Below are 11243 nucleotides of genomic sequence, written 5' to 3' on the forward strand. Positions count from 1 at the left end.
AATGGGAGAATGATGTCTACGCATGTGTTAGAATTAAGAGGCTCTAAAGGGAGGCGATATGCTTATGTGTAAAGAAATCTCCGATCAACTCCAATCAACAGCAATCAACCACTTCCATTTCATATTACTATTTATGGCAATATTATTGGTTATCACTTTGTTCTCCTAGACTTCACCTGCGTTTTATAACCCGTGACTGACATTTGTACAGTTAGTTCCTCATCGGTTTACATGTAATGTCAAGCATAGAGACTTCATCTCCCCCAAGAAGAGAAGCCACACCTCGGCTGTGTGCTCCATCTCCCTTAGGAAAGGGTTAGCCATCATCTGACTATTCCTGCACAGATCAAGAACCTGGATCCACTCTCCGGAGGCATAAAGACTATTTAATATCTCCTTTATGCCACCTCCTCATTGATCAATTATTGTAAAACATGATGGACCATACTGTGCCTGCCAAGGAAGTGATGTCACCTTACCATAAGCTCACAGGATTATTTTAAAACCCATGGAACAGGCATTATCAAATGCTGTGTATGGCAAAGTACCAGTCTTCTGCCAAAGAGCAGACATGGTACAAATAACAGGCATCCACTGCAAAATGGCAGATAGTTCTGCTGGTCTGCTAAATACCAGGCTAGTGGTTGCAGAAGATAATAAATCAGAAACGAGCACATCTCTCACTCCTGAGTGAAAGAAAGATGGCAGATGTGGATGAGGGCCCAGCATCAAGAGCTGAGTGGATTAAAGATGAAAACAACTTTTTCTCAACCTTCTCTCCTGGCCCTGCACTAAGCTCACAAAATATGTGGCAATGGTTTCCACAGTCCCTTAATTAACTGATGAGTCCATACAATTTTTTTAAAAACTGATTTGACTCACATTTAGCAAATTGATTTGACTCACATCTAGCAAGCCATTTCTCTAATGACCTTTCAACCAACATGCCTCAGAAGAGCTGCTTATGTGAACCAATCCCTCATTTCTCTGCTGCAGCTCTTTCTCAGACCTTAGAAACTATTGTTAACAAGGTCACTGCAGACCTCTGAATTGCCAGATTTGATGATTGGCTCCCAAGTCCTTGACCAATCAGCCACACTTGCCAGTGGATCATCCTCTCCCTGGAGGAGACTTTTTTCCAGCTGACTTGCAAAACATTGCTCTCCCCTACTGTACCTGCTCAATTCTCTGTCTTCTTCTCAACATCCTCCAGTTCCACAAACTCTGAATACTGGAAACCTGCAGGTTTCAGACCTCAGAATGCTTTTGTTCTCTAGGCAATCTCATCCACGTCTTCCTCTTTAACTATAACCTGTAAACCAAAGTCCTGCATCATGTCTCAAAGTCTGACTACCCTGAAGAGCCAAATTGGCTTTCTTACTGCCCTCTAGATTCTGGACATCCAGATGTCTAGTAGGCATGCCAAGTACAACCTGTCCGAATCTGAATTCATGTTCTTTTCATCCCAAAATCTGTTCCACCTACAACTGTCTCTCATTCAACTGATATGGATCCACTCTCTGACCTCTCTGCCAAATACCTTGCTACTCTGCCGGCCTCCTTGATGCTTCATACATCTCTTAGGAAATCCTGCTGCATCAGCCTTCACATTACTTCTGGATCCTGACCTCTTCTGTTCATCTCCCTCACTCTCACCCTCATATAAGCCACAGCTTTCTTGGGCCTGGCTGACCACGGTTAGCTCCTTTCACCTCCTCCTTCTTGTTCCCTACAGTCTATTCTTGAATAAGGCAGCCAGAGTGATATCCCTGAAAGCTGAGTGTGATTATAATCTTCATAAAGGCTAAAATTTGGGGTGTTTTGTTCACTGTTGTATCCAAACTTCTAGAATAGGGTCTGGTACATAGTAGGTGCTTCATTAAGTTACCGAGTAAGTGGCTCACTTCATAAAGGAGTTGAGTCTTAAGGAACAGGTAAAAACTAACCAGCAGTGTATAAGTCAAATATTGCAGCCAAAAGAAACAGCACCTCAAAGCCCTAGAAGCTCGAGAGACCTTGGCATATTCAAGAATGTACAAGGATCTCTGAATGACTCTGAAAGATCCTCTCTGTCATTTTCCTCTTCTTGCAAAGTGGAGTCCCAGAATCCCCAAGGTTATTAGAAGGAGAAACTCTGGGAGACCTGGATTTGCTGATTGTTCCTCCCTTCCCACCTCAAGAGCTCCTACCAGAGGAGAAACCTGCAGATGAGGAGCATGAGAAAAGAAGCCATGCAGATAAATGAGGGAGGTGCTCTCTCACTAATCCTATGGGTTCATCACACCGGAAAGGCGGATCCAGGAAAGCTATGTTTGGCAGGTAACGGGCCTTTGCCCGAGTGACTCAGCTGCCTCCAGCACAGTATCCTGCCTAGTTGGTTGAAGTAAGCCTAGGTCCCCAAGGCCTGATGAGTGAGGTTGTAAAAAGCTGACTGAAATGCATTGCAAAACCATTCACCGCCTCAGCGAGATGCTTTAAAACCAGGCTCAAAACTAATCCAAAAAGAGGGTGTCTTGATCCAAGTTCACAATGCATGTGAGTAAGTCACCAGCAGCTGCCAGGAGCCCTTACCTCTGAGTACATTGGGAAACCAACAAAATTCCTGAGTGTGCAGCTCAGCAGTAAAGGGCCACTGGCTTTCAAAGGGCCTGAGATTTAGAGAATCAGCCTCCATGAGGCTACTACATTCCCCTCTTGGTTTTTTCCCAAGGTGTCACAAAACACTGTCCTGGGATGGATTATTCATTCCATTTGGTGGATATGGTCAGATTGAGACCCAGACTTCCCAGCCTGCTCATGGGTTTTGGAGGCTTTCTTGAGGGACTCGGAGGACAGCAAAGACCACAGGGTAATGGTGGGTGGAAATTGATGGGGAAAGAGGATGGGCAGGTTGGAGGTGGACACTAAGAATCTCAGCACAGCAGGAAAAACAGCTCAAAGCCTCTGCCCTACCCCAGCTGCAGCCGTGGCAATTTTCTTTTGAAATAAAAGGATATCAGTAATGAGCTTAGTACTTAAGAATCATAAAATGTTGGATTGAAAGGGGCCCTCGAGGCCATCGATCCAATTCACCGTTTCCAGATGAGGAAATGGAGAGTCAGAAAGACCAATTCAGCTGCCCCACACTGCGTGTTCCATGCCAACACTGTGACCAGAGGCATGGGTCTTAAGCACGGACCTTGCATTTTTCCAATGCCACCCGTTCCTCCAGTCATCCTGTTCTTCGACACCAGCTTGACTCTGAGAAAATTCCTCCTAAAACACGAAGCTCCTCCTCCCTGCTCTCCTGCCCACTGTACTGACACATCTGAGGACGCCATGGTGAAAAATGCACGAACCCTGCTCAGACCTGTCACCGAAGACTTAGAACATCTTGGATCTTCTACTCACTTGGCCTTGGCGCCAAAACTAACATGGCCATGAAACAAAGTGCTTGGAAATCAGAGGGACTCCTGGAGAGGCTGTCCTGGGAACCAGAGAGCCCAGTCCTGTTGACAAGACCAGGCCCACTCAGGGTACAAGTGTGAGGGAAACGTGTTGAGAACTGCGCTCTCAGGCTTCTTGCCTGGCCTTCTGTTCCACTGTGTGACGATCAGGGCTCTTGGCAGAGGTGGCAGCTGCCAGTGGGAGGCTCTCACAGTACTCACCCACCAGGTGTTCTTCCCATCAGCCACTTCAGCTCGTCAAGGAACAACCCAGCCAGGGCACTGGGATGGGCAAGGAGGGATCTGCAGACCAGGTGTCAACAGATGGGATATTGGATCTGCCCCTCCCTTAACCAATAAATAGGACTTTTATAGGCTGAGTAATCCCACAGGGGATAAAGCAGACTGTCAAGTGAGCCCAAGTTGTCCAGGTAGGGTTGAACCTCATTGGTCCTGGATCACAGAGCCCATCAAAATTTTCATATGAAGTTCCAGAATGCTGGCCTTCTGGGGAGTAGTAGTGAGGCCTCACACCCTCCACCTACCCAGGTGCCCACCCACGGGAGTTGCAGGGAGCTAAATACTCCTGGACCCTTCCCCCGTCCTGGGCAAATTGGGTGCCCCCCCCCCCCGCCGCCCTGTCCCGCCCCACCAAATCCCACAGGTGCAGTCAGCTCCTCCCATTCAGCCCCAGGAAAGAGAGAAACTGCTGAGGAGTCTGAGTAAGGGAGGAAAACTCCCCTCTTGAGAAAGGCATCAGCCTCCAGTCATTCTGCCAGCTGCTTCTTGACCTCGGTGAGCTTCCCCCCTTGGTATTCCTGACCAAGCTCCCCAGCTAGCTTCCTCTTCCTTCTGACTGTCTCCAATGCCAGGCCTCTGGCGGGGGGGACATGGGAGGCTGGCAATGCACAGTGACCAAGTCAACATTCACCTCCAGGATGTGCAGGGTTGGCTTTGTAAGAGCAACAGACTATATAGATCGAAAGTCCTAGAGGTTTGCACTCTTGTTAAACTTTCTGACTCTCAGTTTCTTCATCTATAAAATAGGCACAGCCATGCCTTCCCTAAGCCTTTTGGGTCTGAACAGCCTGGACACCAGCTGGGAACCTGGTGACCACCTTCCGTGATTTGACTGCATGTGCAGCACCGGACGCTTTGACGCAGACAAGGAACTTTTGCACATGAGGTCATCTTGGGGTCAGCCATCAATCCCTAATACTAGAGAAACTCACCTCTGGCTTGAGTCTACAGGTCTTTTTATCCTCCATACAATGAATTGGCACTTTCTGCTGAGCTCCCGGGCCCTTTAGGGCTGCCTTAAGCTCCTGGACTTAATGACTCTCCTGTTTAATGGAAGCAAAAGCCGTTTAAGTGGTCACAGCTGCCAGGAACTTTGCTAAAAGACTGAAACTTTCCGAGCAGGTTGGGTAGTAGCAGAGCTAATCTGGGCCCACCACCTTCCCCCATCCCTCCCCTGCCAAGTCTTAGGCTTGTTTTGACAGCTCGGAGCTGGGTCCCCGGACAAGAACAGCAAGCACCCTCCTTTCCCTTTCCAAGGCTTGCACTTCTGCCCAAGGTTTGCCGCAGGGGGAAGGAAGAAACAATCAAGCATTGTCTTGTTCCCGACTGGTGTGTCAGGGCCTCATGGAATAAATATTATTTGCCTGAGAGGGGAACTGGCTGGAAGACAGCTAAGTAAGTAAGAGCGAGCAGGGTGGAGGGGAGGGAGGGCGGGAATGTTTGGGTTTGGTTTTATTATTAGTTTAATCTTTTTCTCCCTTAGTTCTGCAGATTTTTTTTTTCCTCTCCTGACAGGCCATTAAGCATGAAACCTGTGTTGTGCAGGACCTCTGCCAAGAAAAGACAAAAAGATTTTTTAAGTGTGTGCCCTTGTGTGGCTGAGGTCTCTGCACTCTCGGCAAGCCCTGGGTGAGAAGTAAACATTTTGGGGATTCTCCCAGGGCTAGAAGGACTTTCCAGAGCCTTCTACCCACAGTGCGGCCCCTCAGTAACCCCAAATATGTCACCTGTGGTGGTCAGTGGCCCTGCCTTTTATCCCTCAGGCCTCTGGGATGGCCTGTGGGATGGAGCCCCTGGTATCATGCTAGATTCCTCAGAGCCTGCATTTATTGAACTCCTAGTGGGTCCAGTTCAGCAACACTGGAATGGGCTGTTTTTTACTCTTCCTTCAAGTCTTTTACCTCAGGAGAGCTGCACATCTCTCCAGATTACAGAAATAAGGATCAGGCACCAACCAAGAGGCAGACACTTGAGAGACTGCTCCATAAAGGCCACAAAGCCTGGTCACCTCCAGGGAATGGACAGGTAAGAATAACAAGGGTCTTATGCTTTCCTGCCACCTTAGAGGGGGCATCTCTTGCTGTGTAAAGTCCTCTTGCCATCCTGTGTAAGTACAAATCTTTCCCTTCTCTTGATCATTTGGAGGGCAAGGCCCCCACTCGGTGCTGTAACAACAGCTATCAGTTATTAAGAACTTACCATCCACTGGCCATTGTGTAAGTGTCATATACCGTGTCACTGAACATCGGCACCAAGCCTGTTAACAGTGACACTGCTGAGTCCAAGTCCACGGTGGCAGACTGAAGCATGAAGATGGTCAGGAACTGTTCAGGGTCACACAGGTCATAAGAAAGTTTCTCTGCCCCCCAAGTCTGAATCCCTCAGAAGCATTTACCAGCAGTGGGATGGGTTTGGAAGGCTTCGCATATCTCCACGCCCAGGATTCATCCTTGCTAAGGGAAGGGGGCAAACTGTAGTATGACAGAGACTGAGAAAATGGCACTGCCTTGGCTCTATGGGCGTGGCATTTGGACCTCCCTTCATGAGCTGGGGATCCCGCGTTCCTGCAGGGCATAGACCCTGTCTGTATACTTAGCTTAATTATTTCTGTTTACAAAATAGTTTGGTGCTGGCCCAGTGAAATGTACAATTAGGGATTGAATACATGCTTTTCTGAAGATGATAAAGATCTCCATATCCCAGCCAGCAAAATAAACACTGCCTCCCTTTTCTCAAACAGAACCGAGGAGCCAGGGGGAGGCCAGGCCAGCCAGAGCATCCAGCACGGGGTGTAGACAGCGTGAGCAGGTGAGTCCTGCAGACTTGCCTTTGGATCCTGGCTCAGCCCCACCATGGGGAGAACTCACTGACTTCTCCAAGGCCGAGTTGCCCCAAATGTGGGGAAAGGTCACAACACCTACCTTGTAATTACCCCAAGGATTAGGTGAAAAAATGCCCACAGAGCTCCAGCACTATGGTCTGGCAGTGTGGTCTTTCAGCTTCCTTGTTCAGTTCCCAGTGAGACCTGGAAGGAGGGAGGGTTGGCCCATAGCCCTTGCCAGCAGGACCTCCACCCAGCAGCTTGGTTCCCTTCCACACTGGGGACATCCCCACCAACACACTCTGGTGGAACCACTCCCTGTGGACTAGTATGCTGCTGCTATTCTTACTCAAGAAGTACAGACTTGGGTCCCCTGTGGTTCCCAGAGACACAACTGAGACCGGGATGGAGCTTTTAGACAGGATACAATTGAAGCAGAAGACAACATGCAGTACCGAGAGGCCTCTTTCTTCGACCTCACCTGTCCCCAAGGGGTGGCCTCCAAGGACCCTCAATGTCCAGGCTGAAGGATAAGAGGCAAAGAGGTCAAAGCTCCCTCTACTACTTTATGAGTTCTACCTGGGTATGGAGACAGCCCTTGTCCCTAGAGGACACCAGGAGTGAGTGCTCCTCTCAGAAAGCCCTGCCTCCTTACATTCAGAGTGTGACCCTCAAAGAACTGCATTCCTTCAACACAACAAACCCTGCATCCAGGGACACAGTGTCCCCCTGGAAGAACAGAGGAAAGGGAAGAGGTGGGAAGTTTTGTGACAAGTGCTTCCTCCTGACTGTCTCATTGGATCCTCACAACAGCCCTGTCTGGGTCCTTGTTCCTAATCTGCAAATAAAGAGATGCTAGCTTAGAGAGTTTAGGTAAATGGCCAAGTTCGCACCTGGCTGGAAAGCAGCAGAGCGAGCTCTGGACTCTGAGGTCTTGTTCTAAGGCCAATTGTCTTATGGGCAGTGGGGTATCAACCCCAGTAAGCCTTCTCCAGGGCCAGCATGAGAGGGATTTCCTGAAAGAACTGAGTTAAAGGAGCCCTGGATGCAGCCACAGGCATGGGGCGAGGGGATCTGGCAATTGTCCCTCTCTCTGGCATGTTAGAGGTCAGGAGACCTGAGTTCAAGCCCGCTCTTGTACCCCTTGGCAGGTTGTCTAATCTGAAATCAGTACTCTCTGTGCCTCAACTTTTAGACTCTTAATACAGTAATGAATAAACCAATAAATACAAATACAATCCATGCACAGTGCCTAGTATATGCGGGTGTTAAATAACTTTAAAAATAATTTGTTATCTCCCTTCTATGTTTGCTGAGAAATGAGATATGAGCATGAAAAAGTGTTATAAGCTGCTAAAATAAAGCTTGAACAGTCATGTATCTTGAAAAGGCAAAAGGAAATAACACTCAACCTCAGACGATGTGTTTAAGTGGCCTTAAACCTTCAACACGAAGCACAGAAATGTTCCTTCGAAAAGCAGTCAATTTGCTCCCTGGATTTATTTCCACTGTAGACCATATCTTTTGTGTATACAATGGTCTTTCATGTATATACTTTCATTTGCCACATGTCACAGGCATTGTTAAAAATCCATCATGTGGCCCCAGGAGTCGTTGGGTGCCTTCATGTGAACAGTAGATATGGTTAAACTCTCTCTCCCATTCTCAGCTGATGCAGGTGAAAGCCTTCTGGATGGCCTGAAGGATCCAGATGGGCAGCTGGGGGGAAGCTGCTGCCTGTAGTAAATAGCATCTCTCCACATCAGGCCCGAAGCTGCTTACACATTTAGCCAGACTTCTTAGAATGTCTGATCCACTGGCCAGACACTGGCTGGACCCTGTGGTACCTGAGGAAGTGTCGGGGCACAGCCTCTACTCTCAATCAGTCTGGCTGAAGCAGGACACAAAGGAAATAGAGACAGTAAGGAAGAGAATCATCCAAGACCCACCGCAAGAGGGTTCTGCTTTATAGTGAAAGACGGGCGAAAGCTAGAGTAGGTGGAAAAGGTTCATGGGAAGAGGTTACCATTATCAGGAGTGTGGGAGCCACGCTGGTGGCCTAAGTGGGACTCCAGGCAGGGTCACTCTTCAGAGAGAAGGCATGGACTGTTTGCAAGACTTAGGTGAAGCTCATGTGGCTGTGGCAGAGAGAGGACACCCTTGTTCTCAGCCTTCTCTGCTGCTTTGCAAGAGCAGCTGAGTGCAGCCTGGCGGGTCCTGTTCCAATCTCTCTCGCCACAAATATAAACCCTCAAGGGACTCAGTCTCCTCACTGTGAATGCAGTGGAAACCCATGTCGACTGGAGTCAGGATGAGAAAGAAATGGCAGGGGCCAAGCCTCCAGTGGCTAGTGCTATAGACCTTGACCGCATGCATTGTTTCCGACTCTCTGGTTTCTGATCTAAGTTCACAGAGGAATGTCCCAGAAGTCAGTGTCCTGCTCCTTCCACAGAAAGAGCTTTCTACTGAATGTGTGGCATAAAATCAAGTTCCCTCGTGTTGTGCCGAGGAGACAGAGCCAGGCCCATGGTCCTGCTGCGGGACCTGCCAGGGCTCTGATCCACCTGCATATGCTGGCCTGAACCCTCAATGTCCATCCCCCTCTGGCTGCTCAAGCTCCGCAGTGGCCTGTAACTTCCTGGCCTCTCCGGGACCTAATAAATGGCTGCCGGCTGCAGTGGTCCTCCAGGGCCAGGAGCTTGGCGAATGGAGTCAGCTGCCCCAAGTCCCCTGCCTGGCATAGTGCATCCATTTTCCTTCCTGAGAGGCCCAGACGTGTGATCGGCTCTGGGCAGGCATCTGGAAAGTGCTGACTGGCCCGGAAGACACACAGTGGGCCTGGTAGGGAGCTGCTCCGGGTTGAAGAGGCTGAGCTCAGAAAGAAAGGATTGCGCTGACCTCCGAAGCCAGGGACCAGGTTTGTGAGCAGCACCCATCGTAGGCGGTTGCTAGGGTTGGGCACAAACAAACAACCCACCCACTGAAAATGCTTTGGGAGGCACGCTGGTCTAATCAGCCAGCCCCGGGTGCTACTCAACCTGGTTTCGGGCCACTGAGTCCAAGTTTCTGCCACAGACCTAGGGCTGAGGCCGTTTCCGAAGAGCTAGATAATTATTTTCCACCGAAGCCAGCTCAGAGTTTGGATTCACTCTCTCCTCTGCTCAGATTGCGACTCGGAAATAATCAGAGAAAGGAGGAATTGGTCCCTAGAGGCTGGGGTCAGGGAGGGGGAGCAGAGGCAGCGACTCCAAGGGCGGGGGGAGGGGGGGGGGATGACAGCCGGGAGGTGGGAGCCCTGCGCTCTGCCTGTAGAGCCTGAGGCTCCCAGGGCCGACCCGGCAGCTCTTCCAGCAAAGCTGCAGACCCTGAGCCCAGCGCTCTCCTCCCAGGCGCCTGGCTTGAGCAGGGCTGGAAGACCCCGGGCAGTGTAAGTGTGCACACTTGTGAGCGTGTACCCGTGTGTGCGCTCATGCACGCGGGTGTGAACAAAAAAGGGGACTCCAATGCCGGGAGAGGAACAGTGACCCGGAGTTGTAAGAGGTCAGGAGATTCCTGAAAAGTCGTGGTGGTGCACGCCTGTAATCCCAGTCTCAAAGAGGCTGAGGCAGAAAGATGACCAGCTGGAGCCCAGCCTGGGCAATTTGGCGATTTAACAAGACCCTGTCTCAAAATTAAAAATGGCTAGGCGAAGACCTTGGGTTCAATCTTCAGTACCCCAATAAATAAATAATCCCTAGCATGTAAGCTTCTTGATTGGAAGCATGCTTTTCTATGCATCCCACAATCATTTTCACACTCACTGTCACTCTGCTTGCCCCGTGCCCACGTCACTACCTGGTACACAGAGAGGCGCAGGATAACTATCTGAGTTCAGGAGTGGATGCCACAGTGGATGCGGGCCGGATGATCTGGGACTGGAAAGAGGCCAAAGTGCATGTCGCCAGCCCTTGCTCTTGGGACAAGCCTTCTCCACCTGCGTGCTGTGCAGGGCCAAGGGTTTTGTTCCTGCTGCTGTCTCTCCCTCTCTCTGCCTTTCCCAGCCCCCTGGAGACAGGACCAGACAGTAAGAAAGGAGAATTCTGAGCACCAGAGCTACTGAGGCGGCTTCCTCCTTCTGGGGCACCCTCCCCCCTCCACCAGCGCCTCCATTTAGGAATTTGGACATTGATCTTCAACTTCCCCAGTTAGAACAGCAGCTCTCCCACTCACCTCACAGGACCTTGTGGCAAGTCAAGAAGGCCAAAGGTTGGTTAGGGTTTGAGGAGAACACAAAGTCCTGGAAGGGGATGCCATGGCTGCAGAAAGGGAGGCACACTTCATTTCTAAAAGTCAGAAGTTAATGTGCTGTGATTCAGGTGTTCTTCAGGGCACCCCACATTCAGGAGGGGCTCCCCAAGTAGGTATGGAGTAAGCAGCCCTGCCCCTTCTGCTTGGACACTCTGCTCAGGCCATCTACCTTCCTGAGGCTTCAAGGGCAGAGAACAGCACATTCTTCCTTCAGCTGCAGAGGGAGACACTGAATACCTCGCCCTGTGGGTAATGGTTTTTTATGAGAAAGAAAGGATCAGATTTCACCCTTCTCAACCTGATTGAAAGACTCATCAGAAATAACAAACTTAACGGGGTAATTAGGAAATTATCCTCTTACAAATTGGCAGATGTCTCTTTTCCATGGGAGGAGAAGCGAAGGGTGTTGT

The 11243-nt window shown here is 49.8% G+C and overlaps 1 long non-coding RNA gene across 1 annotated transcript; it reads left to right on the plus strand.

Annotated features, from left to right (window-relative positions):
• The first annotated feature begins 4094 nt into the window (after positions 1–4094).
• Positions 4095–7788, plus strand: LOC106028249 (uncharacterized). Its single transcript, XR_002791961.2, has 5 exons — positions 4095–4220; positions 4473–5120; positions 5271–5750; positions 6466–6533; positions 6933–7788. It is a non-coding gene; the product is annotated as an uncharacterized LOC106028249 (long non-coding RNA).
• Positions 7789–11243: the final 3455 nt, after the last annotated feature.

Source organism: Cavia porcellus, unplaced genomic scaffold (genome assembly GCF_034190915.1).
Source record: "Cavia porcellus strain 051 isolate PalLab524CR breed Dunkin Hartley unplaced genomic scaffold, mCavPor4.1 scaffold_9, whole genome shotgun sequence".
In the NCBI taxonomy this organism is placed as follows: domain Eukaryota; kingdom Metazoa; phylum Chordata; class Mammalia; order Rodentia; family Caviidae; genus Cavia; species Cavia porcellus.